This window comes from Eucalyptus grandis, chromosome 5, assembly GCF_016545825.1.
Source record: "Eucalyptus grandis isolate ANBG69807.140 chromosome 5, ASM1654582v1, whole genome shotgun sequence".
Taxonomy (NCBI): domain Eukaryota; kingdom Viridiplantae; phylum Streptophyta; class Magnoliopsida; order Myrtales; family Myrtaceae; genus Eucalyptus; species Eucalyptus grandis.
Genome location: NC_052616.1, coordinates 53,347,148 through 53,367,931, shown reverse-complemented (window position 1 = coordinate 53,367,931; position 20,784 = coordinate 53,347,148).

Below are 20,784 nucleotides of genomic sequence, written 5' to 3'. Positions count from 1 at the left end.
GGCACTTGAACTTTGTGTGGAAGAAAACATGTTGCTATACACTATGACAAACAAAGTGGAATAATCTCACTTTTGACTCAATTTATCCCATACAGACAAAGTATATTGATATCACGTACTATTTCATCCAAGATTTCATGGCAAATGGCAAGGTGGTTGTGAAAAGGATTGCGACAGTGGAGAACCCAACAAACATGATGGTGAAGCTCATTGCTTTGGCAAAGCTCAAGCTTTGCTGGAGCTCAATTAGCATGTGTAGAGAATGAGCACTCATCGGGGCACTAAGAGAGTCTGCATAAATCACGAGCACTACGATTTGGCTACAAATATTGATCCAAGGAGAATAATTTTAGAATATTATTTGAGTTTATCAAGGAGCCCAATATAAGTAGATTTCCTACTTTGAATTGGTCTTTTTGTTTGAGTGATTTTCTAGTTTGAGTAGGTTTTTGAAAAGGAGTTTCTCCTTTTTTATATGGACACACATATAAGAGTAAACAAGAAGATTGCTAAGATTTTATGTTTGTGAGTTTTCTAAATGAGTTCTTTGTAAGGGATTATGAGATAATATTTGTATATTTACTTTGGGAGTAATTGGGGACTGAGAAATAATTTAAGTATCAAGCTATTGCATATTAGTATTATGCAAATTCATAGTAAAAGTGGCGAGCTCTCTTAGTGGAATAAATATTCACACTCAACTAAACCACATAAATATTAAGTGTCATTACAATTCGTCATTAATTTCTTTGATAATTTTGCTATATCGCTTTTGACTTGAATCACAAGATTCTTTAACTGTCACAAAATTCAAATCTTGACCCTCAAATATCAATTTGCAATAATGTGCTTTGTATAAAATATTCAGGAATGTGATATTTCAGCTTTCAAGCTTTCAGTTATGCTGTTGAGCATAAAATTGCTTAGATTTCGCTTTGGTGCCCTTAGTCTAGTAATCAACTATATAAAATCATATCCACTAGTTATATTAAAATATATCTCGAATTTAAGTCCAATGCGAAAGTTTAAATATTCCTAATTGGATTTATTATGAGCGTTCAAAATCGAGCAAATCAGAATTCGGTAACGTCGTTTGACGAGTTGGGGTTGGCCAAGGAAAGATAATTGAAAAGAAGTTAAAAAGAGAAGGAAATAAAATCCAAGCGGTGGAAATCATGGTTCAAAATTGAAAAAGTCCAAGTTGGACTTCGTTGACCGAATCCAAATTGGATTCTGATTCCTTCTCCAACTCGGTGTGGACTTCGACCTTGACCGACCAATACAGGGACTTCCTTCAGGCGGTGGATATGTATATTTCAAAAGGATTATTGACTTAAGAGTGGCTTGGTCGAGAAAAGAAACGGTTACAAACGCAAGCCGCCGTTGTTGATCTTGAAGCGCGGTTATTCAAGCGGGTGCTTGGCGTTGGTTTTATTTGTGAATTACATCCAAGAACATACAAGGGTTCAATTCAATTAAATCTTGTGAGGTCAAGATATGTATGTAATTTCTTCATGAGATTGAAAGATTATTTAGTGAGAAATTGCATGACTAATCAATGCATGCATTATTAGGTGTAATTAGGGTTTGAGAAACATTAAGAGTTTTTGAATGATTCAAGTAAGTAATTTATGTTATACACTTGATCTATAGTAAAATTCGTTGCTACTCTCCCTGCGAACGTAGATCACTACAACTAAATAACATAAATCTAGTGTCGATTTATTTTCTTGTTCTATCTATTTTATTATTCGATCGCTCGTTTTCCACAATAATTTACATATAGTTCTATAGACTACATGATACACAACAAGTTATTGTGTAGACTTAATCTAATAAATTATATCAATCATATATTAAAGAACAGTAAGAATAATGAGTCCCACATAACAAATATAAATTCTTACCACATACCATTAGTAGAACGAGTCTATATTTTGTTACTTTTCTACGATATTATTAACAATGCACCATGATAAATATATTTTGCTATATGTCAATTCCCAATTGATTAGGTTAATACTGTGATTCTAGTAGGCACGACCATGCTTGCATTTGTTGTAATTGTTTTTCTGATGTGGGCTACATCAATTAAAATTGTAATTCAATGTTTTATGGGATTGATCCATTAAGGTGAGATTTAAAGATTCTTAATGAGTCAGATATTCGACTGGCTAATATGGGCTGAATAAAGCCCAACCTGAGGTCAGAGGACTTGTTACCTAGAACTCTATAAATTGTGTTCAAGTCTTTCTTATAATTATAATGTACAAATAACCTCACATAATGAGTGTTTATTGAATGCTGAAACTAAGAGACAGTCTCATTAAGTCGGTGATACGAGAGGACAATAAATGAGAAGCACTTGATATTTGGATTGGCAATATACCTTATGAAAAAAAAAAATGGATTCCAAATTAAGTGCGCAAATCTCTTTTCCTCCATTATTGTGCTCTAAATTTTAGGGGATAAGAATAGCAAGAACATTATAATTTTCGTATAGCACTCATTTGAGTACCATGATTTTCTTTCACTCACTTAAATACCACATTGGAGTAAAATCGATAATTTGAATTTCACTTCAGCAAATCGTCCTACATAATTTTTTATTATTAATAATTTCCATTTCAATGTGGATTTTTTAATTTTGGAATTTTTTATTAATTTTCCACATTAGCATTAGCAATGTCATATAGAACAATCGAGGTCCATATCAAGGCAAAGTGCTAGTGGCACTTAAGTAATCGACTTTTCAAATCTATGGCACTCAAGTGAGTGGCACAAAAGTTATGACACTTATAGTGTATTTTTATAAAAAACTGCTTGTACTTGTGCATTGAAGGAGTGGTGATTTAAATATTTAGGAAAATTATCAATTTAGTCTTATACCTATAGCATGGATATTAATTCAATTTTAATTTTCCAATTTTGTCAACATAGTTCTACACATTAGCACAATATTTAAATACAGTCTTTCTTGCTAATTGTCGTCGCAAATTGTGATGTAGAAATTGCCCATGCCAGAATGCCACTTAGGACGGTCGGCAAAAATTAGACACCACATTAACAATTTTCGGTGGCAATTGGTAGGAATACTACATTGAAATATGGCACAAAAGTTTAGAATTATATTGGCAAAACTGAAAAGTATAACTAATTAAGTGGAATAATTAGTTATTGACAAGAAAATTATGACAATTGTAATTACATTATAAGATAATCCAATCAAGCCTTTGGCAAATACATATTTTTTGTCAATTCTAAATGCATTAGAATTTCCAAAGAAAGAGAAGAAAAAAGGGTATGAAATAAATTAAAATATGGACCTGTAAAAGATATCGTGGTCAATTTAAAGTAAAATGGGACATCGGAAGTCAAAAATGGGTGGAAAAAGCGTAAACTTTTATGCGTTCAGTTAGTGCTTCTCCGTACGCAAGACCATGCCACAGATAGACCCAACATGTTGGCCGGGTCCTAATGCTGAATGGGGATTCTAATCTTTCACAGCCAAAGCAACCGACCTATACATTTTCACGCCGCTGGCTCACGAAGTCCCATCACAAGAAGAAAGCATCCGGTCCATGAATACCATCACCATTACTACGGTTGAAGGTGTTAGGGTTTCATGAATCATGTATAGGTAAAATTAACAAAAAAAAAAAAAAAAAAACGCAGCGAAAACAAAGATATATTTTATACATGATTCTTCAAATGCGTTGTTCGTGCGTTTTAATCAATAATCACAATATAAAAGGGGGTTAAACTAATTACCTTTCGAAGTGCACTTTAAAATGAATTGGTTCGGATGTTCTTCAGTTCGAGTCCCACAAGCGTTGGACCTCTAGTTCAGACACACCAACAATAGATATCGAACATAAGAGAGAACTTTCGGATAATCACCTCTTTGATTGTGCTAGCAATCTTGTGAAGCAATTCTCCATATCCTTTACGTATTTAACCACAGCCTGAATGAGAGAGAATTGTTTTCTTTCTCGCGTCTCAAGGACACAAGAACACACACAAACCACACGAACACACACACACGGTTTTTCTCTCTATCTTCAGCAAGCAGCCCACACTTTTCCTTGTTGCGGCATTTATTAAAAAGCACACTTTCACGAAATCAGCAACGGTTGCGGAACCTTTTCTGATTCGTGCACGATCCTGCACGATCGTGCATGTGCACGATTATTCGTGCCAAATGCTAAGCAATTCTTGCTGACCATTTCAACTTTAATTAATTAATTAATTAAATGAATAAATAAATAATTAATTAATCCCCTTAAAAAGAACATAATCTTTATATGTACATTTGGAATACATTAATATGTATTTACTTTGCGCATGTGTGTGCCTCATATGCAAGTAGGCTCGTGATTATAATACAAATTAAATTAAATCTCATTTAATTTAATTTCAAATCGACTCAATTTGATTGCAGTAATTGCAAACACATTTGCAACAATATTTCTCTCTTGTTCCACGTTATCCTAATTATTTATGGTATGTGACATCTCTAGGTTTATCACTAAGCTGGTAGTAAGACTTGGTACTCCCAAAATAATTAATTGTCTCAATTAATCTTTTAGGTCCTACAAGCCATGATTGACATCTAGCAATATGTCATGACTACCCAAATAGTGTGAATATCTTAAGAACATAATGAACATGTCAGTTTTGGCTACAGTGTAATTCAATCCCTCTGTCTTACTATATCCCGATTAAACAAAGACCGTGGAATATTTGTCAAGTCATTAATTTGATCATATGCACAAATCTAATTGACATGTATTTTATTTGAGACATAAACAATTTATTCTCAGTTACAACCCCGGCCGAGGATTTCAATGCAATGTTATAATTAGATCGCATAGGACATCATTATTATACCTTGCAAGTAACAAGAAGACAATTCCATATTGCGCACACGTCCAACTTCGTATATGAACAAACTATGACCATCAAGTATAAAGACGGATCAATGACCTGGCATGATGTGCACCCGTGAACCATAGTTGTTCAATACACAAGTTAAAACTGTGCCTCGGGTCTAAGGATTATTTACACAAGATCAAAGCATGAACAATCAGACATTGACCACGCTAAAAGCTTCCATATTGCTAATCGTTCCATATGTGTCACGTTCAGTGAACTTGTCTAATACAAACACCTGTGTTCTAACTTAAGCATCATAATACCCAATGACATGTGACTCATCATTAAGTATCCAATACTTAATGGCGAAATTAAGAACACATCGGTCTCAATAGGATTATTAATATCCACTCAATAATCCATCGACCAGGAACAATTTAAATATTTAGTCTAACTATGAATCCGTCACATATATTCTTGACGTCTTAAGAATAGGTCTAGTTGCAACTGATCTTATGGAATCATTCATAAATATAAAATAATTAAACAAATGAATGAATATGTCATTGCCATTAATTAAATAATAATAATAAAAGTACAATTGAAATCCCTAATATGTAACTATTACATAATAGCTTTAGGACATACATCCAACAAAAGGAAGATAAAATTCTCAAATGCATTTTCACTATCAATTCATCTTTCTAGGGGTTCAGTGTTCACCAAATTAAGCGGCTTGGATATGCAATATTTTGTTGCAGTTTTATGTGGATATATGATGTAAACATAGGGATTGTGAGGGAATATGAGTTGCTAGCTCTCTGGTAGAACAATGTTATGTGGGCAAGGACGCACAAAAGTTTCAGAACATCTGTAAGCAGAAGCAAAGTGTTAGAGCTTCTTTTTAAAGTGGATTTGATAGTTAAATTTTCACCTCAAAGATTATTCATGCATTTGAAATTTTCAAAGATCAAATTCTCTATCAAACAACAAAATTTAACCCCCAGCAAAAAACTGCAATTGTGCACCATTTTGCATTGATATTTTTATCAGCACATCTCTACAATTAGAAACTAGGAACATTGTAGTCTTAGTATCTTGAACCCTATGTCAAGAGATAGGTACCACATATGCATTTCATAAAGATTAAGTATCTAATACGCTAATAATGGAAAAAATTTGACCCCTAACTAAAAACATTGACATAGCGTCATCATGCACTGACATTTCTCAATGCATTTCTTTTGCATGCGGTGATAGAGCATTCTAATTTTATTATATTAGACTCAACGGCAAAAACTTTGATCAACAAAGGAGCTAGAGTTCACGAGAAAATCGAACCCACACTAGGACTCAACCTTTTTCTTTTTTAATTTGTTGCAGCCTCTCCTGCTTGGTTCAAGGCTAAAAAAAACTTGGAAATTTGCAAGCTTAAGTATCGCAATGAACATCTTTGACTCTAACTTTTTATTGGCTAATATCATCAAAAATTCTAAACTGGTATACCCTAAACGAATTTTTTGTTTCATAAAAAACTCCCAAACTAATGTAAGTGCCATATTCAGCACCAAACTAATTTTGTATCATAAAAAAACTCTAAATTAGTACAGTCATGTCACATCCCAAACTAGTATACATGCATCATATTTACTCCAAATTGTGGTAGATATGGATTTTTTTTTTTTTGTGAATGGGGCATGAGTGCATCAATTTAACGTAAATATGATACAAGTATATTAATTTGAGATTTTTTATCATATACAAAATTAGTTTATAATAAACGTGACACAGATTTACCACTTTGAAAGCTTTTATTATGCAAAAATTAATGTGGGGGTAAATGGAGCATCAATGTACCGGTATGTTGCTTTTTATGGCATGAGCTCCTCTTCTAATGGTATATGGCCCATGGCTTACTCCAAAAAGTTATAGTTTCCTAAATTCGCATTAATCAAAGGTATTGATTGATCCTTACATGAGGCTGGCAGTCCATAAGCAGTGATCTGAGGGCATCAAAGTGGGAGTTTCTAATGTCCATTTGGCCTAAAAATTTTACATTATCGTAATCTACATATTAGCTCACTTCACTACGAATTTCAGTCAAAATGGACGAACAATGACTACATACTCATCTTTTCCATGCGACTGCATAGTGTGCCCAAGCTTGACCGATGACCCAGTTGACTAATTTCAGTGACGAAGACTCGATGGATCAAGCTTGAAATGTTGGACAAAAACCAATGCACTTTAGGGCTTTGAACCAGTGGATATTGGTTAGAAACCATTGGGTAAGGATGGGCTTGGCCAATGACCATATAAAGGGATTCAGAAGAAAATTTGTCCAAAAATGCTTAGACTTATTATACAATGACCAATTTAGTCCTAAACCATTTACTTATGCCAATTCAATCTTAAAAATTTTGACGATTTATCAATTTAATCCTAAACCTTTTAATGATTTGCTAGTGTAGTCATTAGGCAATTTCCAACCAAACTTATCTGGAAGAATTATATTGGCAAATTACTAAAAGATTTATGAATAAATTGACAAACTATCCAAAAGTTTAGGACAAACTTAGTATGGCAAAAAGTTTAAGACTAAACCGGTTGCCTTACAATAAGTTTAGGACTGAATTGATACAATTGAAAGTTTAGGACTACATTTACTGCCGTACAATAGGTTTAGGACTTGTTGGACAATAATCCCAAGGGATTCAAGATAATTTTTTTCTCTCTCTAAACTCATCCCTCTCATTTCCACCTTCATTTCTCTAGCTTATCTCTAGTCTTCATTTCCTTCAATTCTCTCTAGGCTTGAAAAACCATAAAAAAAAACTATGATTTGAGGAACCCAAAATCGTTAGGTAATAAGTGAAGGTTGAGGGAACTAGAGCAAACTTTGTCGGTTTTGTTAAATATCGTGAGTTGAGTGAGAGCCTAGGACTCATTACTTCACAAATTCAAGGTAAAACACTTTCATCCCTCTATCATTTCAAGTTGTAACTCGTTCTCAAAGATAGACAAGTTTCGGATTATAGTTAAAAGCCGAGGTATGGCAACTCATATAGCCATTGCATGCATTACAAATCCACTACCTTGGTCTACCGATGGATTGACACGGTTATGGGATCTAGTACATATGATTTGACCTTTTTGGGTTATGTTAGACTTAAGTTCGTTGTTAAACCGGTCCATTTCCACCTCCCTTGGCCGTGACCCCTACTAGCTTTGTCTAGCCGTTTCCCTTGATTTTTTTGTTGAAAAACCTTGTAAATGTGTCTCGCCCCATGTTTTGGCCGAGGGCCCTAGGGTGTCAAGTTCATTTTTCTTCGTCATTTACTCATGTCGGTGTTATATTCTATGATAGATTGAGATGTAATGTCGATTCCTATGTTGGATGTCATGTTTGAAGTTTGAGACCTGGCGTCAACCGGCTCCAAGGATCGGTCCCCGGATGTGATGAACTTTATTTCTTTTGCCACTTACGTTGTTTAATCTCATATTTTAGTGGAATCATACATCATCATTCACCTGTCACCAAGATTCCATGTTTATTTGGAATTGTTTAGTGGACAATGAGCACATTTAGCTAACTGTCCAGCACACCTAATGGGTTGGACAGTCGGTTTTGGACGACCCATTGCATTATTGCATCATTCCCCAGCCACATTCACATGTTCACCTCATATTTATAGAATTTTCATTATGTTTATTAATTTAAAATTATACAACACGTTTTTGGTATAGTTTAGATATTTAATCATGTTATCATTATTATCATCATTTAGCTTTAGGAGACATGCACTCCTTAATTTAGGCCATTTGCAAATTTAATTATTAGCAGCCTCAGCAGTGCTATTCCAAGGTTCAACAACAAGAGAATGTATATTTTTTGCCCAACTCATATTGGGTTTTCTTATTGCACCTCAATTGCTTTTGATATCATAGTATTTTACTTGGTATGATGTTATTTTGACGGTTAATGTTCGTGTTATACAACTTTGATTATGTGTGGTCATGTAGAAGTGTGTGCTTTGGATTTTAGAAGTTGGAAAGATCACAAGATTAAATGTTTTCAAGAAAGAGGAAAAGATACCAAATTAGGCATTAGATAGACATCTAGTGCTATCGAGGCCCTAGGCTTGAGTCTCTAACTTGCAAAAGTAAAACGACCTCTCACATTTTACTTGGCCTCTAACTAATCTTTAATAGATTGGTGGCTATTCTTAAATTAAAAATAGCATTACATAATTAACCAAGGAAATCAAGCTGCAATTTTTAGGCTTTTGGAGAACTTTGGCCAATTACTAGCACCACCTCATAAGAGCGATTGTCACACCCCGATCCTCAGGCACGCACACATCCTTTACCTTGGTCGATTTTAGAATACAATATCCCAGGACTATGTATCCCCGACCCTTTCATTTTCAATAGCACATGAGGAAGCAGTTATAAATCCCTAGACAATAAAACAATGGGATAGAAAAGCAGGGTCATATTTTTCATGCTGAAAATTCATAACCACACTTTTATACAAGCACCTCATAGTATATATTACACTACTATTCACAGAGGTCTAATCTAACACTTATCCACATAAAAACCAGGCTTGACAAGACAGGATGGGATCTCAGTCCTCATCTAGGTCGTACTCGAGATCATCTTGATCCTCCTCTCATTCTTCTTCACTAAGTTCGTTTCCTTCAAGCTCTTCATCTTTTTTCGGCTCATCGTCCTCTCCCGGGTTCCTCCTTCTCGGGATCATCTACGGGCCTGAAATGGTTATACAATAACCATTGAGACCATGTCTCAATAAGTTCTACCCCCTAAGACTCAATTAGTAAACCAATGCGCTAACCGAGCTGCCTATGCATGCACGGGTTAGAGGACTTACCTTGGCCTCAGATTCCACTTGCACATTAGCACAGTTCAATAGGCACCCAAATAATAACATCACAGATTGATATTTCAATCAATCGACCTAGTTGATTACCTATCAATCGGACCATTCATCGGTCATTTCAATTCAATCAATCAAGTCACAACATCATATCAAAGCAATGATCAATCGACCTAGTCGATTACATGTCATCTCGACCCTTTCTTGGTCGGCTCATCACATACTATCTATCAGTTCGTTCATATCAGGACTGCTCTCTGCTAAGCTGCCATATCGCCCTTAGGCTGATATAGTTTATCAACACTGCTCAATCTAAGCTGATAAGATATACTGCTCTCTGTTAAGATGCCATATTGCCCTTAGGCTGATATAGTATACCAACATATGCCATCAAAACTAGTAAGGTATACTATTCTCTGCTAAGTTGACATATCGTCCATAGGCTGATATAATATATCAGTATACTGCTCTCTACTAAATTGACATATCAGCCGCAAGTCAATATAGTATACCATCCCAATCATACAACCAATTCCATCTTTTTATCATTCTTGATAAAGTAACCGTGTGTGGGGACATGGTCGGCCTTAGCTAAAATATAATATTTTCATTTCCATAACTCCCACATTTTCTGTGGTCCACTCAAATATTTTTGGCATTGTCAACCGATGTCCGGTTATTTTTCAATTAATAACCAATGATTATCCAATTAAAGAATCATTCACACTTTCACAAATAATTCAATTCAGCATGAAATAAAGCTCAATTAAATAAACGGACCGCGTCACACGGCAATCAACATAAAATTCCGGTCACCGGCCATCCGAGTTGAATTTCTAGAAAAATAAATAAATAATTAATTAATTTCGAAAATAATTATTAAATAGAAATAAATCCAATTTAAGCCCGTAATGCCTAATTAGAGGCCAAGACGGACCTAGAAAATTTCCAAGGTTCACTCAATAATTTCTTGAGCCTAGTTACTCGCTAATGGCTAAGTCTAACCACCTAACATGCATAATCAAGTCACTAATTTAATTGTTCTAAACTAATCTAACCACCTAAGTGCACTTAATTAAATCTAATCAATCTCTAAGCATAATCAACAAACTAAGAAAGCATTAGTGAGTAAAACTCACTTGATTAAAAGCGAAAACTGGATCACTACGACGACGACGCAATAGCGGCTAAATTCCGAATTTTCGGCAGCATAAGTGGACACTTGGGCCAGGCCCAAAGGCCTTGCAAGCCCACAGCAATTACTGGGCTTGGTCTTGGGCTTGGGCTGCTTCGCGTGCTTCAAAGGGCTGACTTGTGGCATCCAAAATTTTAGACGACTCTCGGATATGTGATAGTCACCGAACTATGACTTTGTCTTTATTTTATAGGCATTAATTTGTATTTGTTCATTTGGAACAGTATTTCAATTTTATCCTTTGAACCAAAAGGATGGGATTTGATCTTGCATAAGAATTTTATGCGTTAAAAACTTTAAAGAATTAAAACTTGAGGATATTGAGCGGGCTGCAAGAATTTGGAGTATATTTATATGTGTGTATATACTTGTATATAAAGCGATCTGAAATTTTGTTATTAAACTAAATTTGATAGAGATAAAATACTATATATATGTATAAAAAAAAAGGGAAAATTTGGGCTTTATTTTATGGACTCTTGGGCCCAAGTATTAGGAACCAAGCAAGCCCAAGGACACCCCATGGGCGTTGTATGAAGCAAGAGGAGGGGGAGGAAATTGCATGCCCCCCCCCAACACTTGTCTCCTCCACAATTACACTTGTCCTTGTTGTACCTACATTTGTCCTTCCTCTCGTGCCATCTGTCCATTTTAAACTTATTGATTAATAAAAGAACAAAACAAAGGGGGAGTGGGGGGGGTTTCGTACGAAGACAGGAGAGAGAGACCGAGAGAGAGTTTGAGAGGAAACCAAACAAGGAGAAAAGGAGGGTCGATCGTGGGTGCAGGCAGAGAGGGAAAGAGAAGGAAGGGCCGCCTCTCACCTTGCCCGTGCAGCCGCCGTCGACGCCACTAGTTCCCGTCACCGACCGGCCAAGCCGCGACCCCTGAACCTCCATTTTCGGACAGCTACCGAGTGGGAGAGTTTAAGGCAAGCAATTGTTCTTCAATCTATGTTGTTGCAAGCTGTTTTGCCTAGAAAAGAAGTGAAATAGGTGAGGAGAATGGAGTACTTGAGCTGCATGTGGAGTCTTTGATATGTAGGAGGGTGTTAGATCAAGAAAACTGGTTGTGGATGAGGTGCATGTGCTGGATTTCGAATTTCATGAAGTGTGAGTGCTGGATTTCGAATTTCATGAAGTGTGAGTGCTGGATTTTTGAACTTGCAAGTGAAACCAAATGAGTTTGAGATTCTGACCATGAGGAATCTTATTGATAATCATGCTTTGGTAAGGTATATTGTGTGTATGGACAAAGAGTATAATGACGGGAGGTCGAAATCTAATATATAGGAGGAGTTTTGTGAACTTGTGAACTGTTTTTGTGAAAATCAGTGTGACCTCAGGCGACATTTTAAATTTTCTGTAATTGTCTGACCACAATTTGATTTTGAACTGTTGATAAAAGTTTTAGAGCACATCCTCATAAATAACATATCCAAAATTCAGAGAAAACGAACAAAGTATGACCCCTGAAATAATTTTCCTACAAAAATATGAAATCTGGAATTTTACAGAATGTTGGGTAGGAAGAAAATCGAAGTTTTACCCTCAGTTCCTACGGAATCTGACTTAGTGTTCTGCTTGGGATTTGTTCCTCTAGGTCTTATTGATAACGTGTCAAAATTTTGTAATTTTCTGATCCCATTTAATAATTAATTCAGAATTGTTGCTAAAACTGCGCAATTGTAGAAATTAAGTTACTGTTTCGAGTTTTCTATAGAATTGTCCTATATGAAGTATAGTTCTCGAATTGCCATGTGACTTAGTGATGCTGATGGTGGGAGTTTTGTGACTTGATGATGCTGATGGTAGGATATTGTGATTGATAAAAAGTTTGTGAGATATCTTGTTTGACATATGATGATGCATTTGTGAATTAAAATGCAATTTGTTTGATAAAAGGGTTCATGAGATATCTTGTTTGACATATGATGATGCATTTGTGAAATTAAAATGCGATTTGTTACCCATTGAACCCTCGGATTAATGATTCCCCAGGAGTCGGGATGCCCAAAGGATCGAGTGAGTCGATGCCTTGTGGATGCCCGGTGGCCATAAATGGCTGAATGCCGGAGGTTATTCCCTGGGAGTTTCAGGATGCCCGGTAGTATGCTAGTCGGTACGTAAATCCGGATGGCCAGGGTAATCATTTTCATGGGAGGCCCTCGAGGTTCCTCGTGATGCCAGGTGGGGTACGAGATGCCTGGAGGCGTGATTCGCTCCAGATGCCCGGTGGCCTTAAATGGCCGAATGCCGGAGGCTTTCGTGATGCTTGGAAGGATGCGAATGCCGAATGCGAATGCTGAAGGGACACAAACATTGGTCCTCCGGGGATGAAACCTTTTGAAAAATAAAATGAATGATTTGACTACAAATGTGTGGGGTCTAAATATATTGTCATCACATTGAAGGGTTTCATGATTGTGATCTGATTATGTGGCATATGATTCTTATAGAATTTGCAATTGCTTTAGTATTGAAGAATTCCATGACATTGATATCCATTTATCCCTTGTCTCCCTGCCTTGTCTATCTTGTATGAAATTAGATGCTGATTGTTATGCTCAATATAGCTTGTTGAATCTTTTTCTGCTGAGTGGTTGTACTCACCCCGTTTGGGGACTAACATTTCAGATTAGACAAGATACCTCTGCCGCCATCGCCACCAGCAAATAGACCGAGTGGTTGGATATAGCTGCGAGGAGGAGGACATCAAAGGAAGGAACTTTTGGACGCCGACACTAATCGATGGACCTTATGTATATGATTGTTGGAAGAGATGTGGGTCATATTTGAAATATAGCTGAGTATAGAAAAACTTGGCATTTTGATGTACCGAAGAATGATGTCCATCAAGTTATGTAAATAAAAGTGTACAGCTTTAACTTACATAAAATGTTTAGTTGGTGTGCACTGTTTTATGAATATAAGGAAGGGAGTTGTTGGATACGCTTCCGCCATATAAATTGCGCAGGGACCGACCTAAAAGACATAAACCGCCCAGGATTGATGGACCTTCAGGTCACGAAAGAGAAAGGTAAGCGAACTGTGGTGACCCTGACAAATCGGAGGCTGTTCGAGGGGTGACACAACCGTAATTGGTTTCAGAGCTATGGTCTATATGGAGTGATTAGGAGCCTCAAATGGAATTGATGATAGAATGATGCACGCCATAGTATACTAACTAAGAGTAGTTGACTAACTTTGAATAACGGATCCCTAGTAGTTATCATGAGTTGTCTTTAGGTGCCAGTAACATGTTTATGTTACTTATATAGTAGTAGTTGCTTTTAAATGGAGATAGTGAGTCTCAAATTATTCCCGAGGCAATGCTTGGAAATTGCAGGAAAGTCATGGTGCGAGCTGGAAGTGCTCATCCATCGAGGGCTGAAGCCTCTACTGCAAGGGCTGAACCCCGAATGGAAGATATCCTGCAGGCATTGGCCAATATTGGAAATCTGATGGAAAGGCAAGCGCAACAACAACCTAGAGTGGAACGTCGCCCTCAAGGAATGGTGGAACAATTTCTGAAGTTGAAGCTACTTAAGTTTAGTGGAACAGGAAGTCTTGAGGAGGCGGAACAATGGATAGATGGAATGGAACGAATTTTCTAGTTGTTGGACTGTAATGATGCCGAGAAAATAACTTTGGCGAGTACCGGCTAGAGGGAAATGCAAAGTTTTGGTGGAGAGCTTCAAGAGATACGATCTTTCCACCAGGTACTGATATAAATTGAGATGAGTTTGTTAGAGCTTTCAATAGGAAGCCTTTCTCTGATTGTGCCAATGATAGGAAGATTACTGAATTTGTTTAGTTGGAACAGAATAAGCTGACAGTAGACCAGTATGAGGCAAAATTTTCTAAATTGTCTAGGTATGCTCCTAGATTAGTTGAGGATCGAGAAGAAAAGGCAAAGAGATTTCTGAAAGGGCTAAGGACTGATATCAGAAAACAACTTGTGCCTCTGAATATAAGAGATTATAATAAAATATATTAAAGGGCATAGTTGGTGGAGCAAGAGTTAGTGAGAGATCAATTGAAATCTAAGAGACAGATGACCTTTAGTGATATTCGAAAGGGTAAGAGACCCTATCCTGGTCAGAGTCAGCCCTGGGGATCTAAGAAGAGGAGTAATTTTGGGAATTTTGGAAAAGCCAAAAGTGGCCCGGTTTACCCTATCAGGATAATAACTGTTAGAGGTGTGGTGGACAGCATGGGCCGGGATTCTGTAATAATCCACCGAAATGTTATGGCTGTGGGTAGATGGGGCATTTTAAGAGAAATTGTCCACAAGAGAGGTCGCAGCTGAGTGTTAGCTCAGTGCGACAGGTACAACAAAGTACCGGTGGACTAAACCTACCAAGGAATCCACAGAGGCCACTAGCACAAGGAATGGTGTATGCGGTCACTCAAGAGGAAGCGGAAGCTTTCGAAAATGTTATCTCAGGTACGATTTCTATAGATGGATAAGAAGGCATATGTGTTATTTGATATAAGTGACACGCATTCATTTATGTTTAAGAAGTATAGATGATTGTGAGAAGTAGGAATCAAATCTTTAGATATGCCTATTTGTATTTCTACATCACTGAAAGACATGTTGTTACCTATGTTAGCATGTGAGATGAGTGAGATAACCCTAGGGGAATGAGATCTGGAAATGGACTTGATAGTGATAGTTATGTATGACTTTGACGTCATCGTAAGAATGAACTAGCTCCGTAAGCAATGGACTAGGATGGATGATCTCCTGAGATAGTACTTACCCGTGTGCTAAGGATAAGACCGTGAGGCTAAGAATGGGATAGGCCAAATCAGATAATATCTCTGTAAGTTAGTCCCTATCGAAACGAGACCCTCCAATGGATGTGTAGTTTGGGTTCGAACCCGGCGAAAGATGGTGTACCTGTAACGACCCGGTCCGATGAGGGCGGAGAGTGGATGCTGAGGTTAAAGGGCCTGAACAAGGAGCGGCTCCTAGCAAGCTTCTAGGATGGCAAAAGGGGGCATGAATGAACCAAACTATGAACTGAACTGGGAAGGCAGTGCTTCTTGGATAATTTTATTAGAGTGGCACAACGGAAGCATGGTTAAGCTTATAGAACTTTTATTTGTGAAAAAGAAGGACAGGTCGATGTGTTTGTGCATTGATAATAGGCAATTGAATCATGTAATTGTTAAGAGTAAGTACTCATTACCTAGAATTGATGACCTATTTGACCAACTGCAAGGAAGTTCAATCTTTTCTATAATTGACTTGAGGTCAGGATACCATCAACTAAGGATTAAGAAAGAGACATCCTAAGACTGTATTTAGGACTCATTATGGACACTACGAGTTCCTAGTTATGCTATTTGGATTGACAAATACCTTAGATGCATTCGCGGATCTGATGAATAAAATATTTAAGCCCTATTTGGACCAAATTGTGATTGTCCTCATTGATGATATCCTGATATATTCTAAAGGACCTGTAGAACATGCCCAACATCTAAGCGTAGTGCTGCAAGCAAAGCTTAAGAAGTGAATTATGGAGAGTCAGTTATGAATTTGAGGATTAAGTTATGATCATTTGAGCTAAGTAGTGACTTCCTATTAAAGGATCTCATTGGAAGTCTTGATGCATGACATGGCGGCATTTAGTATGTATAGAATGATCTTGGAAGTCATGAGTTTGAGTGGTCATATGAGACATCAAATTACTTGTGGTTTATATGTTGGAATAATAGGTCTAATTGATGGTAGTCAACTTTTAATTTTTGGTGATGATCTCAGTTTGAAAAGGGTCTGTGGAATTAGTGAATATAATCAATTGTGGTTAAACTCTTTCCAAGGTAAAATGGTGAAAGTTCAAGTTGAGGACTTGATGAGTGATTAGTCCAAGTAATGATCTTTTAGGGTGAGACATAAGGTATACTCGATGGAAACTAGACAAGTTTTATCTTGGTGGATTGTCGATCTTTGAATTGAATAAGTCTTGGTGGACTATCGATATTTGAACTGAATGAATAGTGCTATATTTTAGGCTTGAATTTATGTTGCAGTGAAGGCATAGTGAATGTCTCTGTTGGACTGTACCAGATGACTTATTGGTGGTGTCGATTTTGATGGTTCTAGGCTTGAATTGATGGTGACAAATGTATAGAAATAATTCGGCTAAATGGTGTGTCCGATTGAGCCGAGAGGTGGAATTCTTTAAATTTGAAATCTATACAGATCATAAGAGCTTGAAATACTTGTTTTCACAAAGGGAACTGAACATGAGACAGAAGAGGTGGATGGAGTTGTTAAAAGATTATGATTGTGAAATACGATACCATCCAGGAAAGGTAAATAAGGTGACAGATGCTCTTAGTCGTAAGTCAACTATAGACATGGCCAGTATGAGAATAAAAGAATGGAATCTATTAGAATCAATGGCGGATTCAGAATTCAAGTTAGAAATAGATTATCTCACTGGTATGCTTACTGCATTAAGGATTGAACCAGAGATTATCCAGAAAGTTAGAATTTTGCAAAAATCCAATATGGAAATAGTGAAAGTGCAAAATGCTGTGTCTTTAGGAAAAATGCCAGAATTTCAAGTCTCTAAGGATGGAGTGGTAAGATGTCAATGACGACTCTGTGTTCCCGACAATAAAGAAGTAAAAAAAGAAGAAGGAAATTCTATAAAAAACACATAGGAGTAATTATAGTATTCATCTGGGTGGTACAAAGATGTACAGAAATTTACACCAATAGTATTGGTGGAATGGCATGAAAGCAGATATAGCTAAACACATGTCTCAATGTTTAACATGCCAACAAGTAAAAGCGGAGCAACGCAAACCCGCAGGACTGTTAAGACCATTAGGTATACCAGAATGGAAATGTGATTATGTGACGATGGACATGAAGTGGTCATGACTCTATCTGGGTGATAGTGGATCGCTTGACTAAATCCGTCCATTTCCTAGCAGTCTGCGTATACTATCTGATGGATAAATTTGATGATATATATGTAAGCCAAGTGGTACGCATACATGGTGTTCCTATAACTATCACGTCTGATTGAGATTCGAGATTCAAGATTTACTTCCGAACCTTTGGCGAAGTCTTCAAACCACCTTAGGGATTAAAGCTCTAGTTTAGTACCGCTTTTCATCCACAGACGGATGGACAAACAGAGAGAGTAATCCAAACACTAGAGGACATGTTGAGAGCTTGCGTCGTTGATTTTAAAGGAAGTTGGAATGAAAAGTTAAACTTGATAGAATTCACCTATAAAATTGTCTTCAGAAAAGTATAGGCATGACTCCCTATAAAGCATTGTATGGGAAGAGATGTAGGACCCCTGTCTATTCGAATGAAGTAGGTGAAAGGAAACTGACAAGACCTGAACTGGTACAAGTTACCACAGAGGCTGTAGAGATCATTAGGAAAGGACTAAAAACAGCCCAACATCGTCAGAAAGACTATGCAGATCAACGTAGAGGACCTTTGGAGTTTAATGTAGGAGACCATGTATTCCGATGAAAGGAATATCATGATTTGGAATAAAAGGGAAGTTAAGTCCCAGATTCGTTGGACTCTTTGAGATACTCGAGAGGATAGGAGACGTAGCTTATCAACTGGCATTACCCCTTAAGTTGGAAAATTTGCATGATGTGTTCCATGTGTTGATGCTAAGGAGGTATAAGCCGGATCTTGGTCACATACTCAATCATGAAGCCATCAACGTGGATGAGAAAGTGAGATACATGGAAGAGCAAGTACGAGTGTTGGATTGAAAAGAACAAGTCCTTCGGACGAAGAAAATTCCTCTAGTTAAGGTGTTATGTCGACATCATGATGTGGAAGAGGCCACCTAGGAAAGTGAAAAAGAGATAAAGGAAAAGTACCCTCATTTGTTTAATGAGATTTAAGTAATATTAAATTTCGAGGATGAAATTCTCTAAGGAGGGGAGAATTGTTGCATCCAAAATTTTAGACAACCCTCGAATAGGTGATGAGTTACCGAACCGTGACTTTGTCTTTATTTTATAGGCATTAATTTGTATTTGTTCATTTAGAATAGTATTTCAATTTTATCCTTTGAACCAAAAGGATGGGATTTGATCTTGCATAAGAATTTTATGCGTTAAAAAATTTAAAGAATTAGAACTTGAGGATATTGAGCGGGCCGCAAGAATTTTGAGTATATTTATATGTGTGTATATACTTGTATATAAAGCAATCTGAAATTTTGTTAATACATTAAATTTGATAGAGATAAAATACTATATATATGTAAAAAAAAAGAGAGGAAAATTTGGGCTTTATTTTATGGACTCTTGGGCCCAAGGATTCGGACCCAAGCAAGCCCAAGGACACCCCATGGGCGTCATACGAAGCAAGAGGAGGGGGAGAAAATCACATCCCCCTCCCTCCCCCACACACACACACACACTTGTCTCCTCAACATTACACTTGTCCTTGTTGTACCTACACTTGTCCTTGTTGTACCTACACTTGTCCTTCCTCTTGTGCCATCTATCCATTTTAAACTTATTGATTAATAAAAGAACAAAACAAAGGGGGAGGGGGGGGGTTCGTACGAAGGTAGGAGAGAGAGACCGAGAGAGAGTTTGAGAGGAAACCAAACAAGGAGAAAAGGAGGGTTGATCGTGGGTGTGGGCAGTGAGGGAAAGAGAAGGAAGGGCCGCCTCTCGCCGTGTCCGTGTAGCCACTGTCGACGCCACCGGTTCCCGTCGCCGACCGGCCAAGCCGCGACCCCTGAACCTCCATTTTCGGACAGCTACCGAGTGGGAGAGTTTAAGGCAAGCAATTGTTCTTCAATCTATGTTGTTGCAAGCTGTTTGCCTAGAAAAGAAGTGAAATAGGTGAGGAGAATGGAGTTCTTGAGCTGCATGTGGAGTCTTTGATAAAAGGAGGGTGTTAGATCAAGAAAACTGGTTGTGGATGAGGTGCATGTGCTGGATTTCGAATTTCATGAAGTGTGAGTGCTGCATTTTTGAACTTGCAAGTGAAACCAAATGAATTTGAGATTCTGACCATGAGGAATCTTAGTGATAATCATGCTGTGGTAAGGTGTATTGTGTGTGTGGACAAAGAGTATAATGACAGGAGGTCGAAATATAATATATAGGAGGAGTTTTGTGAACTTGTGAACTGTTTTTGTGAAAATCAGTGTGACCTCAGGCGAAATTTTAAATTTTCTGTAATTATCTGACCACAATTTGATTTCAAACCATTGATGAAAGTTTTAGAGAACATCTTCGTGAATAACATATCCAAAATTCAGAGAAAACGAACAAAGTATGACCCTTGAAATAATTTTCCTACAAAAATATGAAATCTGGAATTTTACAGAATGTTGGGTAGGAAGTAAATCGAATTTTTACCCTTGGTGCCTACGGAATCTGACTTAGTGTTCTGCTTGGGATTTGTTCCTTTAGGTCTTATCGATAACGTGTCAAAATTTCGTAATTTTCGGATCCCGTTTAGTAATTAATTATGATTTTTGCTAAAACTGTGCAATTGTAGAAATTAAGTTTCTGTTTCGAGTTTTCTATAGAATTGTCCTATATGAAGTATAGTTCTCGAATTGCCATGTGACTTAGTGATGCTGATGGTGGGAGGTTTGTGACTTGATGATGCTGATGGTGGGATATTGTGATTGATAAAAAGTTTGTGAGATATCTTGTTTGACATATGATGATGCATTTGTGAATTAAAATGCAATTTGTTTGATAAAAGGGTTCATGAGATATCTTGTTTGACATATGATGGAATCGAGCGAGAGACGGTGGGGGAAAAGGCGTGTGTGGGA